The following is a 26,501-nucleotide window of genomic DNA, read 5'->3' as shown; positions in this document are numbered from 1 at the left end:
CAACAACTCAGGCCCTTTGGGGGCTGTAGACATTGAAAAGATCAGTCGAGGTTCGCCCTCCCAGTTAGGAAGCATCACTACTAATGGGACTTCCTAGATGACACTCTGGAATGTAGAGCAAAAAATCCTCCCTCAGAAACTCAAACTTGCTTCCTCTCCATCACCAGCTGTCCTGTTTTGTCGCAGAAAACTAAGTTCCTTCGTTTCAATAGAGTTTTTCCCTTTGTCTGGCAGAGCCATGTACCTCATTGTCTTCCTACTGTGCTAAAGCAGAAGGTTGTGTAAGCATCTTGATCTGCTTTGAGCTTTCAATAAATACCTCCTGGGGTTGGATGATCCATGATAGGCCCTGCGGTGTGTTCTGTGGGCATCCTGTCTGAACAGTCCTCTCCCCCCAGCAGCATCGGAATTAATTTACATTAATGGAAAAGACACTGGCCCATAACCTTTATGTAATGAAGCTTATGACCAGAACAAAATGCATGTGAGCTTTGTTAGTACCTCGGAAAGTACATGTGCCCAATTAAGAGTCATCATCAAATGCCCTAAAGGATGAGCTCAAATACTGAAATATTCCTTCTGCCACTTTCATGAATCCCATAAGGAGATGTGGGACACTGTAGCTTTAAGGGTCTTAGTACGGTATTCTGTACACACTAATCCCTCAATAAATGTGATTGATTGCTCTTTTAGATTTCATAGCAATGCTACAAACCACACTAAAGGCCAGTCTTACACGTTTTAGGGAAGAAGTTTATTTTCACTTGTGGCCTAGCAGATAGAACATAGGCCTGGAAGTCAGAGGGACTTTCATTCATTCAATCATATTTATTGAGTGCTTACTGTATGCAAAATACTGTACTTAGTGCTTGGGAGAGTACATTATAACAATAAACAGACCTATTCCCTTTCCACAATGAGCTGACAGTCTGGGGCAGGGGACAAGACACACATTAATATAAATGAATAAATTATGGCTATGTATATAGACATTATGGGGCTGAGAGGAGGAATGAATTAAAGGGAGCAAGTCAGAGTGATGCAAAAGGGAGGGGAGAAGAGGAAAGGGGGACTTAGAAAAGACCTCTTGGAGGAGATGTGCCTTTGATATGGTTTTGAAGGCGAGGGTTGGGGGGAAGGAGGAGGAGGAGAAGGATTTGTGTTCTTTTCCTGGCTCCATCTGAAGCTGATGGATTTTTCTGTGAGTGGAGAACTGTAGTTTCAGTCCTGTCTCACCAGTCCTATGCCACATGAGGAGAGCACATCTAAAGGAGATTGATTGTAAAGTCATCAAATGCTTGGTCATCTTAAACTAAGGGGGTTGTGGGGAAATAAATAAAAGAGAGGGAAAGGACAAAAGAGGAGAGAGGAAAAGAAGAAGGGAGGGAAAAGAAAGGGTAGGGGAAAATAATGACTGTTGTACTCAAGCACTTTCTCTATGCCAAACAATACTCTAAGCACTGAGCTAGATACAGTACAATTTGATCTGATTGCACAATCTGTCCCTGTCCCACATGGGGTTCACAGCCAAAGGGGGGGAAAGTACAAACAGGTATTTAATCTCCATTTTACAGATGAGGAAATTTAGTCACAGAGTAATCATGTGACTTGGCCAAGATTAAGGAACATGTTTGTCAACTCTGTTATAATGGACTCTCCCAAGCACTCAGTACATTGTTCTGCACCCAGTAAGAGCTCAATAAATACAGTTGATTGACTAATCACCCAACAGGCAAGTGATGGAGCCAGGACTAGAATCCAGGTTTCCTGACTCCCAGGCTTGTGTCCTCTCCGGTAGACCACATTGCTTCTCTAGTTTAAGAGTGCATTACAATGGAGAGGAAGAGACAGCAGAAGTGAGTTAAAAGCAGGACTTTGGCATTAGCCAGGAATTCCTTCCTTAACTCCCCTCCTCAGTCCCATCCTCCAGACAAACCACACTAAGTGATTTACCCCAGTCAACAATTCAGGAAATTTCACCAGCTTCACAAGTCCAGAGAGAAGGTTGGCTTCTAATACTCATTTGTTGCTTTGGTTTTCATTTGGAAATGGCATGTGACATTACCTAACTTTAATATGGCATCTTATTTTTGTTTTTTTTTAAATGACACCATAAAGTATTCTGTAAAGCCACAAAGTACACTCGGATTCCTTTTTCCACCTAATGATAGTGTTGCTTCTAGTAAGATTTACTTCTGCTGAAACAATGGATTAGTTTAAGCAGGTATTGAAAAATCACTGTATTTGGAGTTAAATCCATTCCTCTTCTAGTGTTATTCCACAAAAGCATCTGTCTGCTCCTTTAAATGGTGGGTATGAAGGCAGTTCAGGAATGCTCATTCAGGTGGGAGTAACTAAACCCTGAGTTTACAAGATAAGTAGCAGGTGTGAAGAATGTCAAACAGCTTTTAAGCCCTTAACAGCTGAATTAAGTCATAAAAATTTGTGATTATTTTGCCCTGGAACCTCTCACCCAGATGCACATTCAGAAATCAGAAGAAACTCAAAATTATTTGGGAGGTACATAATTACTAGTGTTATATCTAAATCCACCACATTTTGGGTGAAGATAATACTATTTAAATCAAACAATCCACCAGTCATATTTATTGACTGCTTACTAGAACATTGTACTAAGTCCTTGGGTGAGAATGGTATAACAGAATTGGTAGACACGTTCTCTGCCCACAACAAGCTTGCAGGCTACACGGGGAGATGGACATTAATATAAATTTTAAAATTACAGATGTACATAAATAGTGTGGAACTGATGGAGGGGTGAATAAGGGGTGCAAATCCAAGTGCAAGGATATAATTTAAGTATTTAAATCTAACCATTACATTTAACCAATTTAAATATTGGTGAAAATGAATTTTGAGGTGGGGGCTCATTGGTGTAAGCACAAAAATGGCAAGCTTTAAAATCTTGAGTGATAGCAGAACTGAGCTCTTTGGTTGAGTTTCAGTTTGCTGTTCAATTTTTCACGCTCTTCTTTTCCATAATGTCAGATGAACATGTGACTTGTAATATCCACCACTCTTCAAGTTCCTGTCAGCCTGTTTTGCATTAGGAGATTATGGGAACACTCCCTAAAGGAAACTTTCCAGCACAGGGAAGAGGTGAGGAAAACCGAGATATGAAGCAGTAGTGGTTAGGGGTGGAAGGAAGGGCAAGGGAGCAGAAATTGAGGAGAGGCTTGAAACAAATTGATTTCAACATCATGAAATAATATTAAAGTTCCATGTGTTGTTCGTGTTCTTATTCCTGCCCAAGAAAGTAACATAGACACGTATTCTAGCCTCTAGATGCTTATGAGCCAGAAATATATAGCCATTTCAAACTAGAAAAAAATGCTTTTATTTTTGCAATCCTTCCTTTCCCAGAGCAAACTACCCCACAGTAGTAGAAAGTACTTTTCTTTTCTCCTGCCTTTCTTTTCTGTCTCCCTCTGCTTCTCCCCTAAAATAATAATTTTTGTAAAAAACATGGGTGTAATAATGTTTTGGATTGTATAGAGCTTCCTTCCCGAGGCCCAGATGTTTCATGAGAAGTATTGTTTCACTTTCCCAAACATCTCTGTAAGTTTGGGTGAATATTCTTAACCCAGTTTCACAAATGGAGAACTGAAGTATGGGGATACTAAACCAAGGTCAGGCAATATTGTTTTGACACAGAGTGAGGCCTAGAATTCAGCAGCGTACAGGTATTGGCCAATAAGAAGTGCAGTTTTGCTGCAAAATCAATCGATGACCCTTGTTAAATGCCTACTGTGTTTGGAGCATTCAACTAAGCACGTGGGAGAGTATGAAAGAGTTAGAAGGTGCCATCCCGCAGTTGCTGCTACCTAGTGCTGAATGTCCAAAAACTTTCTAACCAGAATGAACCGGTATATCTCTCTCCTCTCTTTCCCTGCCCCCCCCCCCCACCTTTGCCACTCCAGAATCCTTTTCCACACTTTTTTCCTATATTAGGTCAGATTTCTATCAAATTCCAACTCACCTCTAGGACTTCTACCACCTTTTCTTCTATGGAATAAAAAAATACAGTACATCTGGAGGATTCTCAATATACCTATTCTTGAGGTATAAGCTTCAAGGTTGCTTCTAAGAAACCAAGTTTCTACATAAGGAAATCTTTCTAAACACCCCATTTTCAGAAGTTCAAGAGCTAATAATAGGAATCATTTCAGATTGAGATTTTTGTTCTTATTAATAATGTGTTGGACTTAAAAGAATTCTTCTCGCATTATACTAAGAAAGAAATATAAACTGAGTTCTTCAGTGACCTAGACAAAATGTAATTCAGTCTATTTTTGCAGATCTTCTAGGCTTTCAATGTGGGATCATTCTGTAGTCTGTAAGCTGGTCTATAAACTTCTGGTGGGCAGGATGCTTGGTACAGTGCTCCGTATACAGTAAGTGCTCAATAAATACCCCTGATTGATTTATCGATTGGCCAGTTGATTCAATCTTTCTCAGAATCTGCATGGCTAAGATGGAAAATAAGAAACTATTTTTATGTTCCAGTAAATACCAGTGAGATGGGCTAAGGATGAAGAGGGTACTTTATCCCCTGCTTTATAAAGTGAAAAGAACATTGATGCTATTGTATAGTTCTAAAACGTCAAAACTTTTTGCGAGTGTCAATTTTGCTTGCCTAGCAACTCAAAGTAACTGTAGCAGTGGGTAGGGACAGTTTCTACTAAGCACTTTTGTAGCCTTTAGAAAAAGGTAAGCCAAAGAAAGACCTTTAAAGCTGTTATGCATTAAAGAACATATATTTGCAAATCTCACTTTTACATACTGGGGTAAGCACTGTATTCTGGGAAACACAAAAACAGTAGATGTCATAAGCAGCACGTACATAAGAATTTGTCATTCTCATTTATCTTTGGAGTGGTCTTGCATTTGAAGAGATTGACTCTCTTCTCATTTTCAGCAACTAAAGCTTTTAAAAGTCTAGATTTAGAAAAAAAAAAAGGTAACAAGATCTGTTTCAGGAAAATTCTGCACAAAGTCTTCCACCCTTCATTGATTTGCCTTTTATTTTACAAGCAGAAGATGGATGACAGCACATGCTTTTGGAAAAAGATCCCCTGCTTTTCCCTGAACAAGGTGTAATATGTAGGGAGAGAAACATGGGAAAATTCAGCAGCAGACAAGGTTTCGGTAGTGAGAGCCTGGCTTGGTCTGTCATGTAAATAACAAAAATGTAGCCTGCTTTCATCGAGGTGGAAATTAGCTTGACTTGGTGAAAACAGTGTACTTCCTAATGAACAACAAAACATTTTACTCAAGGGTGGATGATAAGTAGAGTGGGATTTCACATTCATCTGACTGTTCTTTGTATCTGCAGTGGCCTGAAGTAGTAATTGTTTGTGGGATATATTTTGGTTGAGTTCTTTAACCCCACTGCCAAACAGTTTATTAATCTGGTTGCATTTTTAACCAGCTGTACTGAAGAAATTTAGTAGAAGATAATGTATTATGACCCTGTGGGTAGTCCAGCAGGGTTTTGTCTGACAAGTTTATTAATATCTGCATTACTTCGGGGTCTGTTTGCCTTCAGGATATCTTGTCAGATGATATTAGTAGAATGGTTTACGGGACAAACAACTGTAAAACTAATTAGCCATTCTAAGAACCGCCTTTGTTCGATATCATAATATAACTAGCTGGTTGCTCAATTCATTTAAATATCAAAGGATGCGAGTGCTATGCTATTTTGAAGTTCATCAGTAATGGAAATCCTAGAGATTAGAACTTTAAAATAGAAACACTAGTAAAGTGAAGTAATTTACTTCTGTAGATAATGTATGAGGTATTTAAAATGATAGCAAGAGAAAGAAAATGTAAAAATACTTTTTAATGTTTTAATACATGTATATTAGGGTGCGTGCTGTGGGTGCGTTTCTTATGAATATTCAATAGAGTTGCGCCACACTTGGGCAGTGTGGTGTAGTGGATAAAACACGAGCCTGGAAGTCAGAAGGACCTGGGTTCTAATCCTGGTTCTGCTACTTGTCTGCTTGGTGACCTTGGGCAAGTCACTTAACTTCTCTGTGCCTCAGTTATCTCGTCTGTAAAATGGAGATTAAGACTCTGAGAACCATGCGGTCAGGGACCGTGTCCTACCTGATTTGTTTAGGTATGAGGTTATACACCGCAGCACTTAGTACAGTGCTGGCACATAGTAAGTGCTTAAAAAAAATACCACAAACTGCTGCACTGCAGTTTGGGGAACAGTTCCCCTTTCCTCTTCCATAATAATGTTGGTATTTGTTAAGCGCTTACTATGTGCAGAGCACTGTTCTAAGCGCTGGGGTAAACACAGGGGAATCAGGTTGTCCCACGTGGGGCTCACAGTCTTAATCCCCATTTTACAGATGAGGGAACTGAGGCACAGAGAAGTTAAGTGACTTGCCCACAGTCACACAGCTGACAAGTGGCAGAGCTGGGATTCGAACTCATGAGCCCTGACTCCAAAGCCCATGCTCTTTCCACTGTGCCACACTGCTTCTCTATCTTCTCTCTCTCCCAACTCCCCTTGGCATAAGTCCCTTATTAATTTTTGAAACCGAAGAATCCCGTCAGGAAGACGCACCGCTGCCCTGACGCCTCACCTAGTTCCTGCCCAAGAGAAATTGTAGATGTACAGCTCTTTCTAGAAACAACATGGCCTAGTGGAAAGAGCCAGGGCCTGGGAGTCAGAGGACCTGGGTTCTAGTCCTGACTCTGACACTTGTCTGCTGTGTGACCATGGGCAAATCACTTTATTTCTCTATGCCTCATTTACCTCACCTGTAAAATGGGGATTCAGACTGTGAGTCCCATGTTCATTCATTCATTCAGTAGTATCTATTGAGTGCTTACTATGTGCAGAGCACTGTACTAAGCGCTTGGAATGTATAATTCGGCAACAGATAGAGACAATCCCTTCCCATTGACGGGGTTACAGTCTAATCGGGGGAGAGAGACAGACAAAAACATGACCACTTAGTAGCCAATATAAATAAAAATTAAATATTTTAATAGGGAGGTAAGTGGTAAATATGATTCTTAATTACACAAAAACTAAAGACTAGGATATTTGTCTCAAGAATTCATCATCATCACTGGAACATGAACTGTATCTAACCTGATCATCTTGTATCTACCCCAGCGCTTAGTACAGTGCCTGACACAGAGTAAGCACTTTAAAAATACCATTTTAAAAAAAAAAGTTGGGTGTGGAGAGGGAGGGAATTGTTCAGATAAAATAACTGATTCTCCATTCATTCATTCAATAGTATTTATTGAGCGCTTACTATGTGCAGAGCACTGTACTAAGCGCTTGGGATGAACAAGTCAGCAACAGATAGAGACAGTCCCTGCCGTTTGACGGGCTTACAGTCTAATCCAGAGCCCTCACAGTTTACCAGCTGCTTTTCAGCCCTCCCAAATTGTCACCAATCAGGATGGAAGCAGTTTGGCTTAGGGAAAAGAGCATGGGCTTAGGAGTCAGAAGACCTGGATTCTAATTTCAGCTCAACCACTTTCCTGCATTATAACCTTGAACAGGTCATTTTCATTTCTTTGTGCCTCAGTTTCCTCATATGTAAAAGAGGGAATAAATACCTCTTCTCCCTCCTACTTAGATTGTGATCCCTGTGGGAGACAGGAACTGTGACAGACCTGACTGTCTAGTCCTTAGTGTAACATACTAAGTAAGCAGATACTAAGCACTTAAATTCCAGAATTATTATTATTATTATAGAAATTTAATTCCTAATGTCTTTTAACCATCTAGCTTTCAGACAATTGAGGTATTTCTGTAGAGTAGAAAGACTTCATCTAAAATATTCTAATAATAATAATAAAAATAGTGATTATTAAGCCCTTATTATGTGCCAATCACTGAGGTAGATTTAATGTAAACGGATCCGATGTGATCTCTGTTCCACAAGGAGCTCTCAGTCCAAGGGAAAAGGAAAACAGATATCATATCTTTCCCCTATTTTTGCAGGTGAGGATGCTGAGGCACAGAAAAGTCAAGTGACTTGCCCTTGGTTCCACATGAGAATTAGATCACAGGTCCAGATTCCCAGGCCCATGCTCTTTCCACTAGAGCACTCATTCATTCATTCAGTCATATTTATTGAGAGCTTACTGTGTGCAGAGCACTGTACTAAGCGCTTGGAAAGTACAATACAACAATAAAAAGAGACAATCCCTGCCCACAATGAGTTTACAGTCTGGCGGGTGGGGAGAAATAATAATAATAATGTTGGTATTTGTTAAGCACTTACTATGTGCAAAGCTCTGTTCTAAGCGCTGGGGGCGGATACAAGGTGATCAGGTTGTCTCACGTGGGGCTCACAGTCTTAATCCCCATTTTACAGATGAGGTAACTGAGGCACAGAAAAGTTAAGTGACTTGCCCAAAGTCACACAGCTGACAAGCAGCAGAGCGGGGATTAGAACCCATGACCTCTGATTCCCAAGTCCATGCTCTTTTCACTTAGCCACGCTGCTTATCTAAGAGACAGACATCAAAACAAGTAAACAGGCATCAATATAAATAAATAGAATTATAGATATATACAAGAGCTGGGGGTGGGGAGAAAGGGGAAGTGCAAAGGGAGTGAGTCAAGGTGCTTCCCATAGAAATATTAATGATCTCACCTCTAGTGACTGCATTACTCTGTTCCCCCTCCCCTCCCCATCGCCCCCACTTGCTCCCTCTGCTCTACCCCCTCCCCGCCCCACAGCACTTGTGTGTAGATATGTACATATTTATAATTATATTTATTTTATTAATGGTGTGTATATATCTATAATTCTGTTTATTTATATTGATGCTAAAGATGCCTGTTTACCAGTTTTGATGTCTGTCTCCCCGTTTCTAGACTGTGAACCTGTTGTGGACAGGGATTGTCTCTTATTTCTTTCTGAATTGTACTTTCCAAGTGCTTAATACAGTGCTCTGCACATAGTAAGTGCTCAATAAACATGATTGAATGAATGAATGTACTTACCTCCTCTCAATGGGGACCACCTAGACAATCAGTCAGAACAGAGGTCCAGACTATTTATTCATTCTATCGTAGTTACAGTGTTCAGGAGCACTGTAGTATGCACTTGGGAGGGTACAATATAGTAGTAAACACATTTCCAGCCCAAAGTGAGCTTACCATCTAGAGAGGGAAAGAGACAATTAATATAAATAAATAAATTACAGATCTGTACATAGTGCTGTGGAGCTGGGATGAATAAAGGGAGAAAGTTAGGGTGGCACAGAGGGAGTGGGAGATACTAGGCGCTTGGCAAGGGGCAATACAATAATGCTACAACTAGAAGTAGAAGTAGTAGTAGAAACTTGTATCTGGTATTTGTTAAGTGCTTACTATGTGCCGGGCACTGTACTAAGCACTGGGATGGGTACAAGCAAATCGGGTTAGATGCAGTCCCTGTCCCACATAGGGATCCCATTCTCAAATTCCCTTTTTACAGAAGAGGTAATTGAAGCACAGAGAAGTGAAGTGGCTTGCCCAAGGTCACACATAGCAGACAAGTGCCAGAGCAGGGATTAGAACCCATGACCTTCTGACTCCCAGCCCATGTTTTATCCACTAAGCTGTGCTGCTTCTCCAGGACTTAATACAGAGCCTGGCATATAGGAAAGTAATCAAGTCCCACAATACTTACCTATATATCTTTAAGCTCTCTTGCCTCTCTACTTGTGATTTATTTTAATGTCTGTCTCCAGTTAAATTATAAACTCCCCGAGGTCAGGGTTTGGGTTTACTAACTCTATTGTTCTCTCTCAAGCACTTAGGACAGTGTTCCACACTAAGTAGGCACTCAGTAAATACTCTCAATTGAAAACAAATGTTCTGGAAGAACTGATTGTCCTTCCAAATCTAATTCACTGTGTCCCAAAAGCTTTTCTACTTTGCCACTATTTAATGTACTTCCTTCAGCTTGCTTTATGAAAGGACTAGGGCAAGCGCAGTGTCATAACTGTACTTCAAAACCTTCTCAGATTCCTTGAAAGAAACTTTCTTAGTTCTTAGACTGATTGTGGTTGAATTGCAGCACTACTCTGTAGTCGTTTTACTTCTGATTGCCTTATTTGCAACAGACTATGGTTCTGATTCTTATAAATATCTCTTTGAGGAAACTTTTCCTAACCTATCGTCTCCCCACCCTATTCTCCCGCCCTTCTGCTGCACTCTGCACTGAAACTCTCCCCTTTAAGCACTTTGACACTTACCCCACCCTAGGCCCCCAGCACTTCTGTGCTTTTAATTATTCTCTTCTGTTTCCTCCATATGTAATTTATTTTAATGTCTGCCTCCCGTACTAGAATAAAAGCTCTTTAAGAACAAGGATCAAATCTACCAATTCTGTTCTATGGTAGTCTCCCAAGCATTCATCATTTAGTACGGTAGTCTGCACACAGTAAACACTCAATAAATGCCACTGATTGATTGATTAATTGATTCATTCATTCATTCAATAGTATTATAGAACACTTACTGTGTGCGGAGCACTGTACTAAGCACTTGGAAAGTACAATTCAGCAACAATGGATGGAATTGGATGGAACTGACTTAATTCTGTACATATTTGGGGGAATTTCTTAATCACTACTACAGAATCTCTTGTTATTCATTATATTAAGGGAGAAACTTCTGTCTTTTGTGCTAATTGTTCTTTGTATTCATTCATTTAGTCATTAGGCTTTAACTCCATTTCTTATTAATAGTATCCTTATGTTCATCTCTCCATTTTCTAATGGACTCTGAACAAAGTCGTGGAAGCACTTAAAGCCGAAGAAATAGGAGCCATGTAATTATAAAGCAAGGGCTTGGAAGTCAGAAGGACCTGGGTTCTAATCCTAGTTCTGCCTCTTGTCTGCTGTATAATCTTGGGCAAGCCACTTAACTTCTTTGTTCCCTCATCTGTCAAATGGGGATTAAGACTGTGAGCCCTATGTGGGACAGGGACTGTCCAACCCTATTTTCTTTTATCTACCCCAGCGCTTAGAAAAGTGCTGCCTGGCACATAATAAGCACTTAAACGCCACAATTATTATTCCTTGGTTCTTACTGAGCACCTAAAGTGTATAGAGCACAATGTTAGGCACTTGGAAGCAGGGTGGCTTAATGGAAAGAGCCTGGTCTTGGGCTTCAGAGGACATGGGTTCTTACCCCGCCTCCGCCACTTGTCTGCTGTGTGGCCTTGGGCAAGCCACTTAACTTCTCTGTGCTTCAATTACCTCATCTGTAAAATGTGGATTAAGACTGAGCCCCAAGTGGGACAGGGACTGTGTCCAATCTACCCCAGCCCTTAGAGCAGTGCTTGGCACAGAGTAAGTGTTTAACAAATACCATAATAATAATTATTATTATTACCATGAAAAACATGGTCATTTCATTAATCCCCAACCAAGTGCACAAGGTGTCATAATAATGATGATAATAATAATGATGATAATAATGATGGTATTTGTTAAGTGCTTCCTCTTGGCCCAGCACTGTTCTAAGCGCTGGGGGAGATATGAGCAAATCGGGTTAGACACAGTCCCTGCTCCTACAAGGGGCTCACACTCCTAATTCCCATTTTCTAGACGAGATAACTGAGGCCCAAAGAAGTGAATTGACTGGCCCAAGGTCATACAGCAGACACGTGGCGGAGCTGGGATTCGAAGCCAGATCCTTCTGATGCCCAGGCCCGGGCTCTATCCATTAGGCCACAGTGCTTCTCTTTGATGGCCCCTGAGACAGGGATGGTGTGGTTCTTCCTGGCTTTTTTATGAGTACTTGGATCTCCGTATTTCTTGTTGCTATGACGATGACTTTGCTATAATGTTGGTATTTGTTAAGCGCTTACTGTGTGCCGAGCACTGTTCTAAGCGCTGGGGTAGACATAGGGGAATCAGGTTGTCCCACGTGGGGCTCACAGTCTTAATCCCCATTTTACAGATGAGGGAACTGAGGCACAGAGAAGTTAAGTGACTTGCCCACAGTCACACAGCCAAGTGGCAGAGCTGGGATTCGAACTCATGAGCCCTGACTCCAAAGCCCATGCTCTTTCCACTGAGCCACGCTGCTTCTCATAACGATGCTATGACGATGACTTGTCTGCTGTGTGGCCTTGGTCAAGTCACTTAACTTCTCTGTGCCTCAGTTACCTCATCTGGATAATGGGGATCGAGACTGTGAGCCCCACATGGGACAGGGATTGTGTCCAACCCGATTTGCTTGTATCCACCCCAGTGCTTAGTACCTTAATTTTCATTATTACTATTATTACTATTATTTTTATTACTATAAAATGCTTCCAGCTTGTCCAGCAGAGAAGGGTGCAGCAAAAAGATTGGGGAAGAGCCAGCTCTGGTGACTCACGTTAGTGACCTAGTGGATGTTGGTGATTAACTGAGGAAGGCTGGCTATAGAAGATGGGATTTTAGGAGGGCTTTGAAGACTGGGAGGTTTGCAATGTAGGTATGTGTGTAGGTATGTGATTGCAGAAGGGGAGAAGTTGGGGAGGGGGGAATGAAGGGAGGCTGAACAACTTGAACAAGGGAGGGGAGGGTGAGTCAAGGGAGAGGAAGGCCAGTGGAGATCGGTTGAAAGATGAGCTTGGGAGGAGCAGGGAATGGAAATTGGAGAGTAGAGGGTGAAGGGAGTACATAGCCTAAAAGCTCCTTGTGGGCAGGGGACGGGTCTAATTCTGTTAGGTTGGATTCATTCATTCATTCAGTCGTATTTATCGAGCGCTTCCTGTGTGCAGAGCACTGTTTTAAGCACTTGGAAGAGTATAATACATCAATATGCATTCATTCAATCGTATTTACCGAGCGCTTCCTGTGTGCAGAGCACTGTACTAAGTGCTTGGAAAGTACAATTTGGCATATTCCCTGCCCACAAGTTTACAGTCTAGAGAGAGGGCGACAAACATCAATACCGATTAATTACAGACGTTTACGTGTCATGGAGGTGGGAAGGGGGAAGAACCAAAGGAACAAGTCAGGCAACGCAGAAGGGAGTGGGAGAGGAAGAAAGGAGAGGTTTAGTCTGGAAAGGCCTCTTAGAGGAGATATGCCTTCAGTAAGGCTTTGGGGGGCAGAGGGAGACATAGTAAAAGCGCTCAGTAAGTATGATTGATTGAAGTAGAAAATGCAGAAAGCCGAGGGTGGGGGGGCAACGTTGAAGTCATTGGTAACATGTTTTTCTTTCATGCTGAGTTAAGTGGGCAGTCATTGGAGGTTTCTGGAGAGAATGTTCCAGAAAGATTAATCCAGGCAGCAGCAAAGGGCCGAAGAGGGGAAAGGCTTATGGAAGAGACAGTGAGAGTAACAGAGCAATTCTTCCTGCCCAAAGTGATAATCACTCAATCCACCACTCGATATTTATTGAGTGCTTACTATGTGCCAAGCACTGTACTAAGTGCTTGGAGGAATATAACAGAGTAAACCAGTGGTAAGGAGTGGGATAATTTTCTCCATTATTCCACCATGCAAACAAGATTATAATAGAACTTTAATAATTTGTGATGAAGATCTACCATGCTTTTCACAAGTTAGCACACATTTCATTGTGGCATTTATTAAATGCTTATTATGTGCCAGGTAGCGTGGCTTAGTGGAAAGAACACGGGCTTGGGAGTCAGAGGACATGGGTTCTAATCCCGGCTCTGCCACTTGTCTACTGTGTGATGTTGGGCAAGCCACTTAACATCTCTGTGCCTCAGTTATCTCATCTGTAAAATGGGGAATAATAATAATGTTGGTATTTATTAAGCGCTTACTATGTGCCAAGCACTGTTCTAAGCACTGGGATAGATACAGGGTAATCAGGTTGTCCCACATGAGGCTCACAGTCTTAATCCCCATTTTACAGATGAGGTAAACTGAGGCACCGAGAAGTGAAGTGACTTGCCCAAAGTGACCCAGCTGACCTGCGGTGGAGCCGGAATTAGAACCCATGACCTGTGACTCCTAAGCCCACACTCTTTCCACTGAGCCACTCTGCTTTTCTGACTAAGACTGTGAGCCCCACGTGGGACAACCTGATTACCTTATATCCACCCCAGCGCTTAGAACAGTGCTTGGCACATAGTAAGCGTTTAACAAATACCATAATAATAATTATTATTATTATTATTAGTGTACTAAGTGCTGGGATGAATGCAAGCAAATCAAGAGTCCCTGTCCCACATAGGGCTTCCAGACTTAATTCCCATTTTACTGATGAGGTAATCGAGACACAGAGAAGTTAAGTGACTTGCCCAGGTCAGACAGCACACAAGTAGGGGAGCTGGAATTAGAACATGGGTTTTTCCGACTCCCAGACCAGTGCTCTATCCTCTAGGTTGCAGCCTTAAAAATGAAGGTTGAATTGAGCAGAGCACCAAAGGCCAAATGTAAAATGTTTCCATTCCCAATGCCTCACCCTTTTCCCAAAATAATTTCACAGAAACTACCTGTATGGCATATCAGACTTTAATCTGTAGTGTGCGCTAGCAATAGTTTTCTGGGCGGGGGTGGGGGAGGATTGAACCGCAAATTTGAAGATCTCTGTTTTTAAATAGCAAAAAGGAAAGTTTAGATCAAAAAGTAGTTGACTGGAAGTCTTTTGTTGCCTAATTAAAAGGAAGGTAAAGAGACCCCCTGAAAAGATTCCAATCGCAGTGCAAAAAAGATTACTAAAGTTTCCAGAGAGAAGGGAGATGTCAAAAGCAACTTGGGTAAACCGACAGCTACTTATCTATTACTGTGTTCATGATCAAAGACCAATAGATCCATTTGAATTACAAATCATGCACTACCACAATCTAATTAAAGCTTGTAAACCAGTCTCCATTCCACTGTCGAGTTGTTTGGATTCTCACAATTGCAAAAAGGAACTAAGGATCTTAGATAAGATAAAGGAAGTTTATGGTAAGCATTGTTGACCTTTTTTCTTTTAGGTGGGATTCTTCGAGATGTTTTAAATAATTCCCTTTGCAGTGCTCTGGTCTGTCCTAGAGTGAGCTGGTTAGCATACAGTATACAGTGCTAGGGTGTTAAAAGCTTCCATACCAATGCTATAATAAATCTTTCACTTCTGCAGACCGAACTATCTCTATTAGTAGAAAACATAAAAACTAAACCAACCAGAATACCTGAGGTAAAGTGGTTAGAAAAACCTTGACTTTTAAATAAGTATTAAATACTGTAGTAGGAGGAGTCTTTGTGAATGATCCTTAACCCTGCAGTTGGATTTTGGACTCAACCTTCTCCTTGGCTATTTGTCTTTTTAAACTCCTTTTCTCTTTTTAATCCCCTTTTTTCAATAGGATTTGGTTAATTCCCCACCATAGATTACAGTCAAACAAGAAATCGTTTGTCTGCCTCTCCTTATGATGGCCTTTTAGCAAGGTAAGATGGGAGTGAAGGTCTAACCCAGACATTAATCTGTTCAGAGAGATGAATATCATGAAAGGGATAAAATTTAGCCCCAATAAATACAATGCCTCCTGGAACCTAAACCTTTCTCTCCCCCGAAATCAAAAATACTTTCCTCTTCTGATGAAAGTTTTCCTTTGCCTAACCTTGGAGGGGAGGCAGGTGTGGAGAGAACAGGAGGGTGATTGGATTCATTCAAACCCGCTTCAGGAGAGGCAAATGTATTAAGAGTGGAAAAGAACCCTATCTATTGCTGTTTCACCCAATCCCATTAGATAGTTATCTCGAGATCTCGGTTCTATCTTCCAAGACTTTCTTTGGCTAAAGTATTCTTTAGAAGCCTTACAGCTCTCCACTTGCTTGAGGGGTCTCAAGTGTAGTCTTGAAGTCCTTAGGTGGGAATTTCCAAGGAATTTGAAAACAAATTTCACACATTAACACATAAAACTTGAACAGTTTGGTATGTGGTAGCAGAAAGCCGGTGGCAGTTTCGTTTTTCTCTTTAAGTGGATTAACTCAGATTGCCGAACTGTCTAAAACACAGGAGTCAGATGAGTGAATGAAAATCAGATCTGAACTACACTGATTGTTGGCCAAGTTACTCATTGTGGGCAGGGAATGTGTCTGTTTATTGTTGTATCATACTCTCCCAAGCACTTAGTACATTGCTGTACACACAGTAAGCGCTCAATAAATATGATTGAATGAATGAGCGAATGAATGCTGATTATCAAAATAAATCCATCTGCCACCTCAATCATCATAAAATATCTTAGTTGTCACAGGCCAATATAGCACCGGGTGAGGAACAGTCAATCAGGTTACCTCCTCTCAAGCAGGCAGCATCTTCCTGCTTCCTGGAGAAGAAACGTGGCTTAGTGGAAAGAGCCTGGGCTTGGGAGTCAGAGGTCGTGAGTTCGAATCCCAGCTCTGCCACTTGTCAGCTGTGTGACTATGGGCAAGTCACTTAACTTCTCTGTGCCTCAGTTACCTCATCTGTAAAATGGGGTTTAACTGTGAGCCTCACGTGGGACAACCTGATGACCCTGTATCTCCCCCAGCGCTTAGAACAGTGCTCTGCACAAAGTAAGCGCTTAACAAATACCAACATTATTATTATCTTCCACCTGACTGGAAGCTACGGCCCCTCAGGATCAGGGACTGGAAACCACAGAAGCCCACTTGTTCATTCAATAGTATTTATTGAGCGCTTACTATGTGCAGAGCACTGTACTAAGCGCTTGGGATGAACAAGTCGGCAACAGATAGAGACAGTCCCTGCCGTTTGACGGGCTTACAGTCTAATCGGGGGAGACGGACAGACAAGAACAATGGCACTAAACAGCGTCAAGGGAAAGAACATCTCATAAAAACAATGGCAACTAAATAGAATCAAGGCGATGTACAATTCATTAACAAAATAAATAGGGTAACGAAAATATATACAGTTGAGCGGACGGGTACAGTGCTGTGGGGATGGGAAGGGAGAGGTGGAGGAGCAGAGGGAAAAGGGGAAAATGAGGCTTTAGCTGCGGAGAGGTAAAGGGGGGATGGCAGAGGGAGTAGAGGGGGAAGAGGAGCTCAGTCTGGGAAGGCCTCTTGGAGGAGGTGATTTTTAAGTAAGGTTTTGAAGAGGGAAAGAGAATCAGTTTGGCGGAGGTGAGGAGGGAGGGCGTTCCAGGACCGCGGGAGGACGTGACCCAGGGGTCGACGGCGGGATAGGCGAGACCGAGGGACGGCGAGGAGGTGGGCGGCAGAGGAGCGGAGCGTGCGGGGTGGGCGGTAGAAAGAGAGAAGGGAGGAGAGGTAGGAAGGGGCAAGGTGATTGAGAGCCTACTTGTGTCCCTGGTCCACATAGCGCTTACGGCCTAAGTAGGGGAAAGAACAGATGTTGAATCCCCATTTTATAGGTGAGGAAACTGAGGCACAAGGAGTTAAGTGACTTGCCCAAGGTCACCCAGCAGAGAAGTGGCAAGTCTTTCTGACTCCCAAGTCTGTGCTGTTTTCATTAGGCCACGCCAAGCTCTCATTCACCCCACGTATCCCATCCGTCACCCAATCCTGCCGGTCTCACCTTCACAACATCTCCAAGATCCGCCCTTTCCTTTCCATCCAAACCGCTACCACGTTACTACAATCACTCATCCTATCCCGACTGGATTACTGCATCTAGCCTCCCTTCTGACCTCCCAGCCTCCTGCCTCTCCCCACTTCATTCATTCAGTAGTGTTTATTGAGCACTTACTATGTGCAGAATACTGAACCAAGCGCTTGGAGTGTATAATTCGGCATCAGATAGAGACAATCCAGTCCATACTTCACTCTGCTGCCCGGATTATCTTTCTACAGAAACATTCAGGGCATGTCACTCACCTCCTCAAAAATCTCCAGTGGTTGCCTATCAACCTCCATATCAAACAAAAACTCCTCACAGTTGACTTCAGAGCTCTCCTACACCTTGTCCCTTCTTACCTCACCTCCCTTCTCTCCTTCTACAGCCTAGTCCATATGTTCCACTCCTCTGGTGATAACCTTCTCATGGTGCCTCTATCTCTCCTGACTTCCCGCCGACCCCTGGCCCACATCCTACCTCTGACCTGGAATGCTCTCCCTCCTAAAATCCATCAGAAAATTACTTCGCCCCCCTTCATAGCCTTACTGAAGGTGCACCTCCTCCAAGAGGCCTTTCCAGACAAAACCCCTTTTCCTCAGCTCCCCTTCCCTTCCACATCACCTTGACTGGCTCCCTTTGCTTTGTCCCCGTCCCCCCAGCACTATATATATATCACATACATGTATATTTTGTATAATATATATTTACTTATATTGATGCCTATTCATTTGTTTTTATGTGTTTTGATGTCTGTCTCCCCCCGTCTAGACTCTAAACCCATTATGGGCGGGGACTGTCTCTATGGCTATAGTGTATTTTCCAAGCTCTTAGTACAGTGCTCTGCACACAGTAAGCACTCAATAAATTTGATTGAATGAATGAATGAGTGCTTCCCAAGCCAACACATCCCATCCTCCCTTGATGCACAAATGCATGCCCTTATCACCTCCTTCTCCTCTGTACTCAACTCCTTCACTACTTAGTCCATCTTTTGACCTTGTACCACGACTCCAGCCCTGGATCACTTCCATAGTGTTTTTCTTCCCCTCCTGTGCTTGTGAGGTCGAGCATTATTGGAGGAATTCTAGACTGACTATGGCTACTTGCAGTCAGTTTCTTAATACTATTTTTCATCTCCAACATTTCTCAAATCTGCCCATTTCTAGCCATCTGAATGGCTGTCATTCACCCTGACCCAGGGTGCTTACTATTCCTCAGCCTGACTACTGAATCAACCTCCTCACTGATATTCCTGCTTCCAGCCTCTTTCCTCTCCTATCTCTACTTCACTCTTCGAAACCCTAAAGAAATCCTATCTGTTCCAATCAGTCAGTGGTATTGATTGAGTACTTTGTTCCCTTTATTTTGCCCAACAGAACTACAACTCTCAGCCACAGTGCTCTCACCAATTATTCTGGGACTGCTGGCTTTTTTCTCTGATATCCCCAGGATCTCCTCCACCCACCTTTCTTTGCCACTTGATGACCTTGGCAATTCTTGACAAAATTTAAACCACTTAGCCTCCCCTGCACCTCTCCAAATGCCTTCCACACCCTACACTCACTCTCATCTTTCCCAACTGTGTTTCAAGACAACTCTTGTCTCTTCTCAAAATCCATTGCCTCTACCAGTGGCTTAGACCCCATCCATCCTCCACATGGTTGTCTCCCCATCAACTCCAACTCTATATGTTGAAACACAAACTCCTCATCTTCCCCCTCACCTATAAGCAGCATGTCTTAGTGGAAAGAGCATGGGCTTGGGAGTCAGGTTGTAGGTTCTAATCCCTGCTCCAACACTTATCAGCTGTGTGACTTTGGACAAGTCATTTAACCTCTCTGCACCTCAGTTACCTCAGCTGTCAAATGAGGATTAAGACTGTGAGCCTCACATGGGACAACCTGATAACCTTGTATCCACGCCCCCCCCCCCTTAGAACAGTGCTTGGCACATATTAAGTGCCTAACAAATGCCATCATCAACATTATTATCTAGATACTTGGTTGATTCCTCTCCCCGTAATTGATCTTAATGTTCATTTCCCCTGTTACATCATAAAGTTTTTGAAGAAAGGGATCGTTGTCTACCAACTCTACTGAACCCTCCCAAGTGCTTAGTGTAGTGATTCTCTTTATTGATTGACTAATTCCCTCCTAAATCTTTGCCTCCACCAAACTTTCCTATCCTATTTCCCCTACCCTCCCTGGATTCCTAGGTTCCTCACTCTCTTTCAACTTTTCTAACGACTCAGTTTCTTAATTCTATTTTTCCTCTCTAACATTTCCCAAATCTACCCATTCCTAGGCATCCCAGCTCTGCCGCTTGCTAGCTGTGTGACTTTGGGCAAGTCACTTAACTTCTCTGTGCCTCAAATACCTCATCTGTAAAATGGGGATTAAAACTGTGAGCCCCACGTGGGACAATCTGATCACCCTGTATCCCCCAGCGCTTAGAACAGTGCTTTGCACATAGTAAGCGCTTAACAAATACCACCATTATTATTATTATTATCTGAATGGCTTCCATTCACCCTGGCCCAGGGTGTTCACTATACCTCAGCTTGACTACTGAATCGGCCTCCTCACTGGTATTCCTGCTTCCAACCTCTTTCCTCTCCTATCTCTACTTCACTCTTCAAAACCCTAAAGAAATCCTACCTATTCCAATCATTCAGTGTGGTATTGATTGAGTACTTTGTGCAGAGCACTGTGCTAAGCACTTAGGAAAGAACAGTACGGCAGAGTTAGTAGACACGATCCTTGCCCACAAGATGCTTACAGTCTACAGGGTGATGTTGATGGTATTTGTTAAACGCTTACTATGGGCCAAGCACTGTTCTAAGCGCTGGGGTAGATACAAGGTAATCAGGTTGTCCCACGTGGGGCTCACAGTCTTAATCCCCGTTTTACAGATGAGGTAACTGAGGCACAGATAAATTAAGGGACTTGCCCAAAGTCACACAGCTGACAAGCGGTGCAGCTGGGATTAGAACCCACAACCTCTGACTCTCAAGCCCGTGCTCTTTCCGCTACAGGGGGGACACAGACATTAAAGTAGATTTTTGGAAAGGGAAATATTAGGGAACAGTACTATTTACTAAAGTATTTGAGGTTGTTTGAGTATCACAATGCATCAGGGTTCCAAACTAAGTGCACGGTCAACTGCAGAAAGGAGGGTGGATAGCAGACCTAAAGAGCTTAGTATGGGAAGGCCACCTAAAGAGCTTAGTATGGGAAGGCCTCTTGGAGATGTGCTTTGAGGAAGGTTTTGAAGAAAGAGGAGGGGGTTCCAGGCCTGAGGGAGAATGTGGGCAAGAGGTCGGTGGTAGAATAGATGAGATTGAGGTACAGTGAGGAGATTAATGTTAGAGGAGCAGTGTGAGGGTTAAGTAGTAGTAGGACATCAGCAAGGTTAGTTAGGTAGGAGGGAGAAAGCCAACGGAGTGCCTTCAAGCTGATGGTAAGGAGTTTTTCTAAATGGCTTTCCCCGACTGATTTTTTTCTTCTTCCTTACTATCATCTCAGCCCTTTTGTTCTTCCTGTTCCCACTGCACTTTTGCACATATCATTTGCAGTACTGCTCATATCATCTTGCACTTTTGTACATATCATTTTACATGCTCCACTATTTGAAACTCTTCTTCCCCCTATTAGTAAATTATTTTCTGTCTCTCACCTCCACTAGATTGTAAACTCTTGAGGGCAGAGATCGTGTCTACCAACTCTATTGTATTGTACTGTACCTGTATTGTATTGTGATAATAATGATGATGGTATCTGTTAAGCACTTACTGTGTGGCAGCCCCTGTTCTAAATGCTGGGTATTTTCAAGCTCTAAGATTGGACACAGTCCATGTCCTATGCGGGGTTCACAGTCTTAATCCTCATTTTACCAATGAGGCAACTGAAGAGAAGTGAAGTGACTTTTCCAAGGTTACACAGCAAACAAGTGGCGGAGCTGGGGTTAGAACCCAAGTCCTTCTGACTCCTGGGCCTATGCTCGGTCTACTAGGCCATGCTGCTTCTCTAGATGGAAAGGAGGTTAATTCTTAGTTCAGTTTCTTCAGGGTGGACTACCAATGAACTTCTCCTCTCAGTATAGACCCTTCTCTGTTCCTCTGGGCAGTCCGACGAGAGTCCTATCCCCTGCACTTCCTATCGATAGGAGCAGAGGACCAGTGCCAATCTAGAGCTTGTTCTTGGGTCAGTGACATGTAGAGAAGCAGCGTGACTCAGTGGAAAGAGCACGGGCTTGGTAGTCAGAGGTCATGGGTTCGAATCTTGGCTTTGCCACCTGTCAGCTGTGTGACTGTGGGCAAGTCACTTCACTTCTCTGCGCCTCAATTACCTCATCTGTAAAATGGGGATGAAGACTGTGAGCCTCACGTGGGACAACCTAATTACCCTGTATCTACCCCAGTGCTTAGAACAGTGCTCGGCACATAGTAAGCGCTTAACAAATATCAACATTATTATTATTATTATTATTATTGCTGAAGTGTAGGAATTTGGTCATTCAGTGTGTAATTTTAAATCATTTGTTCTAATGCCCCAGAACAGACTTCTGTGACTTAACATCTTAGATGTGGCCTGAGCCATCCTGGGCATTGCCGTGTTTAATTTGATTGGTAGTACATATACAGGAGCAAAGGGCTGGCAGAAGGCTGGTGCCCTGCGACCCTGAGATCCCTGACTAATCTGGACACCAGGGTCCTTGTGGAAGTTGTAGTGGTGATGGGGACAATGGGTGGTGTTGGGGAATGGTGTTCAATGGCTCAGCTCTTTCAGCCTGACCTAGCTGTATTTTTTCCTTCCTCCTGCTCCCACTATTGTAAATTGATTATTGACTCTCTGACTCTCCTTTGGTTTGTGAGCTTTTTGAGGCCAGAAAGTGGGTGTCTTGGTTCTGTTATACTCCCCCAAGCATTTAGTATAGTGCTTTGCACTCAGTGGAGGCTCACTAAATAGCTGGGGACTGATTGACTACAGTGATTTGCAAGTCAGTCTGGTATTTTTGAGCACTTACTATGTGCGGAGCACTGAACTAAGCTTGGATTGATTGATTGCAGTGACAACTGGTTATTTTTCCTGTTGTTTCTGAATCTGCCCTGTTGTTTCTGAATCTGCCCTCTCTGGTTTTGATTTTTAAGTCTTTCGGGAGCCAGTAACCGTGACTGAATCAGTGTATCAATGTCCTTGTATTCTTCCTTGCATGTAGCATACTGCAGCATACACTGCAAGGGCTCATAAGCCCTGCTATCGGTGAATATCCAAGCACACTCCTGAGTAAGACTGGAAACTCCATTAGATCATAAACTCCTTGAAGGCAGAGTCAGACTACTAAATAGTTCGTTCTCCCTAGTGCTTGTCGTGTCTTATGCCGTTGAGTCATCTCCGACCTGTAGCAACTCCATGGACGCGTCTTTCCCAGACCGCCCCACCTCTGACTGCTGTTCTTCTGGTAGGTGTAGTCATAGAGTTTTCTTGGTAAGAAATACAGAAGTGGTTGACCACTGCCTCCTTCCGCACAGTCGACTTGAGTCTCCACCCTCGACTGTCTCCCAGGCCGCTGCTGCCCTGCGCAGGTGAGTTTTGACTTGTAGCAGATTGCCTTCCACTCGCTAGCCACTGGCCAAGCCAGGAATGGAATGGGTAGGTCTCTGCTTGACTCTCCTTCCCATAGTTAAGACTGGTAGAGTACTGGAAACTCTCCAGATGGGATCCCGAGAGGGGCCCAAGTGTTTAGTGCAGTGCTTTTGAAAGCCCAAGTGCTCAATAAATACTATTGGAACATCTCTCCTACAGACTTCTTACCTCTACTTCCCACATGTTTGGAAAAGTTTGGGGGGTGGGGGAGTTTGTCCAGGTTGTGTTGGAACAAAAACAGTTGGGAAGTGTGGGTTTATGATATCTGAAACCCAAAGGATGGCTATTATATGTGTAAACATTTGATGGCAGGGAAAGCTATAATTATGGTCCTGGGGAAATTGCAACCCATTTTGAAATGCTACATGAACTGCACCTGATGGGAGGGAGAACCACCTCTAGACTGTAAGCTTGCTGTGGGCAGAGAACACATCTACCTATTCCATTGCATTATACTCTCCCAAGCGCTTTGTCTAATCCCGGCTCTGCCACTTGTCTGCTGTGTGATTTCAGACAAGTCACTTCACTTCTCTGTGCCTCAGTTCCCTCATCTATCAAATGGTGATTGACACTGTGAGCCCCGCTTGGGACAGAGAACTGTGTCCAATTCGATTTGCTTATAGCCACCCCAGCGCTTAGTAGTCCAACTCGATTCGTTCGTATCCATCCCAGGGCTTAGTACAGCGCCTGGAACATAGTAAGATATTAACAAATACCATCATTATTATTATTATTACTACAGCACCTTGCACACATAAGTGCTCAAATACCATGGATTGATTCTCTAATGAATGCTTTTAGAGTAATGGGAAGTAGATTTTGCAAATATTCAATTACCCACCAGGGGGAGACTATTCATTCCCGAGAACGTAACCAAATTGTTCAAATTGACAATAAGTAGCTAAGTATTTTGAATAATCTTCATAAGTTTTCGAATGCAATGAAACATGGCAAACATGACTAATATGAATGCCGGTTTGAAAAAGCCTAATGATGGACTAGAAACTGCAGGAGCTAAGTCCTCAATATTTCGGTTTACGGCAAAAATTAGTTCTTAATGATGCGGTTGCCAAGGCAATGACAGGCATTTCTGTGGGTAAATAAATATATTGTAAACCTTCGCCTTCAATACGGAAATATGCAAATAAAAAACATGGTTAAATTTGAACGGATTAGATGTTGAGACCTGCAGATGTCGACCCTATAAAAATGAGATCCAATTCCTGATTTTTTTTCATTAAAATCTTTATTATGATAGCATCCTCTTGGCCCACAAAGGATTCGGTAACAAACAACTCTTAGGTAGCATCTGCATTCAAGGTGCAGTTTATAGCAGTCACACTCTGTAGTTACTTCGTGTTGCCATTTTACAGAATAAGAAAGCTGGGAATGCCATTCATGCTGGCTCTTTAAAGTACGTTGATTCTTACCAGACTAAATAGGTCAAACCCTATGCTCCTTTGAGCAAGTGAATCAGGACTTACCCGGACCTTACTTTTCCTGACCCTTGACAAATTTGCTTCCTTCTTTTCTCACCCTAAATTGTGAGGGCCTTCCTCAGCTAGGAGAAACTGTTGATTTTGTCCCACTGTAGAGCTACAGCTCAGAGAGTGGGAGAAGATCAGCAAGAGGGTCTGAGCGATAAAGGACCTATCCAGTTGGCTTTATCCCTCAGCTGTCCTCCATATGCAACCTCCAGCCGATCTTCCACCTGGCTGAAACAAAAACCCAGGCCCTGCTGAGGCTCACTGGTGACTCTGGCCTTTCCTCTGCTGATTGTGCTCACCCTTGACAATAACAATGCCTTTCAGCCAAGACCGACTTCTCTTAGCACCCTGTGGATAAAGTCTGTTTCATTCAGATTTAATTCTAGTAGGAAACTAGCTGTCTGCAAACTGCTTCATCACCAAAACACACATACAATGGGCTATAAAACTGACAATGATGTTGAAAATGTAACAAACAGTATTTACAAGTAACTGCATTAAAGGAAAAACACTTACAATAGCTGACATTGAATACTGATAAGTTTTTCAATGGTTTGCGGTTGGGACTATTCTGTGTGGCTTGGCTAATGTGTAGCTTTGCATATAAAAGCTCTTCAGAAAAGGGATCAGCCCGGTATAATGCCCAGTTCCTGTTTAGACACTTTCCAACACGCTAGTAGCACCAGGACTGGGCCAAGGCCTAGAGATATGTTTGCAGAACTTGTTGAACGGGAGGCAGCACGGAGCAGAAGAGCTCCGTGAGGAGAAGAGCTCCGTGGTTTCATTTAAAGCAAGAGTTAATTACATCTCTGACCTAGAGATAGAGGAGTAATAAATTATCACTGGTAATGACTTCCCAGGAGAAGCGAAAAAAGAGGTAGAAAGAGGAAAAGGAAATTTGACCTAGGTGTTCACGGTTAAATTCACAGATCCAGGGAGGAAGCTGGTGGTCTTCAGAGCCAAATCGGGTGTCTCTTTTTCTTGGCTTTAACAGATGGAATCAACACCGGCCACTGGCCAAGCTTGTCCGAATTACACATCGTGTTGTATTGACCAGGACTTTTCCAAGGCCACCTTGACCCAGCCACAAACCTTTTTCATTTTTTGCCACTCTAGAAGAGCCGGTTTGTCAGTGGGAATTGGTTGCCACTAGCTAGAGGAAAAAGAGTTTTGTCTGGTTATTTACTTGGCCAGGCTATTTACGGTAACTTGTTTGTGGTATTTTTAGAGACTACACTACAAAAGACTTCATTGTAGCAGCGTGGCTCAGTGAAAAGAGCCCGGGCTTGGGAGTCAGAGGTCATGGGTTCTAATCCCGGCTCTGTGCTTGTCAGCTGTGTGACTTTGGGCAAATCACTTCACTCTGTGTGCCTCAGTTATCTCATCTGTAAAATGGGGATTAAGACTGAGCCCCACGTGGGACAAGCTGATCACCTTGTATCCCTCCCAGGGCTTAGAACAGTGCTTTGCACAGAGTAAGCGCTTAACAAATGCCATTATTGTTATTATTGTATCCCCCCAGCACTTAGAACCGTGTTTTGCACGTAGTAAACCCTTAACAAATACCGTCATTATTATTATTGTAAAACATGTATATAGCTCCCAGCTCTCAACAAGTGCCCTAAGACAGGGACTCTCGCTCTCTCTCTCTATTTATATATGTAGGTATATCGATATATCTCTCCAGATACACTTATATATCTTATCTATATGCCTGTGTATCGATATTTATCTCACCAAATGACCGTCTTCCGGTCATTATTAGGATGGGTTTTATAAACCTCATGCATGAGAAGCAGCGTGGCTCAGTGGAAAGAGCAC

At 42.8% G+C, this 26,501-nt stretch overlaps 1 protein-coding gene and 1 non-coding gene across 2 annotated transcripts in view; one reads left to right on the top strand and one right to left on the bottom strand.

Annotated features, from left to right (window-relative positions):
* PRICKLE1 (prickle planar cell polarity protein 1) overlaps positions 1-26,501 on the top strand; it is a 162,698-nt gene that overhangs the window by 100,078 nt on the left and 36,119 nt on the right. The window lies entirely within an intron of this gene.
* Positions 23,143-23,280, bottom strand: LOC114809636. The gene has a single exon (XR_003757412.1). It is a non-coding gene; the product is annotated as a small nucleolar RNA SNORA7 (small nucleolar RNA).

This window comes from Ornithorhynchus anatinus, chromosome 2 (genome assembly GCF_004115215.2).
Source record: "Ornithorhynchus anatinus isolate Pmale09 chromosome 2, mOrnAna1.pri.v4, whole genome shotgun sequence".
Lineage (NCBI taxonomy): Eukaryota > Metazoa > Chordata > Mammalia > Monotremata > Ornithorhynchidae > Ornithorhynchus > Ornithorhynchus anatinus.
This window is presented reverse-complemented; position numbering and strand designations above follow the sequence as displayed.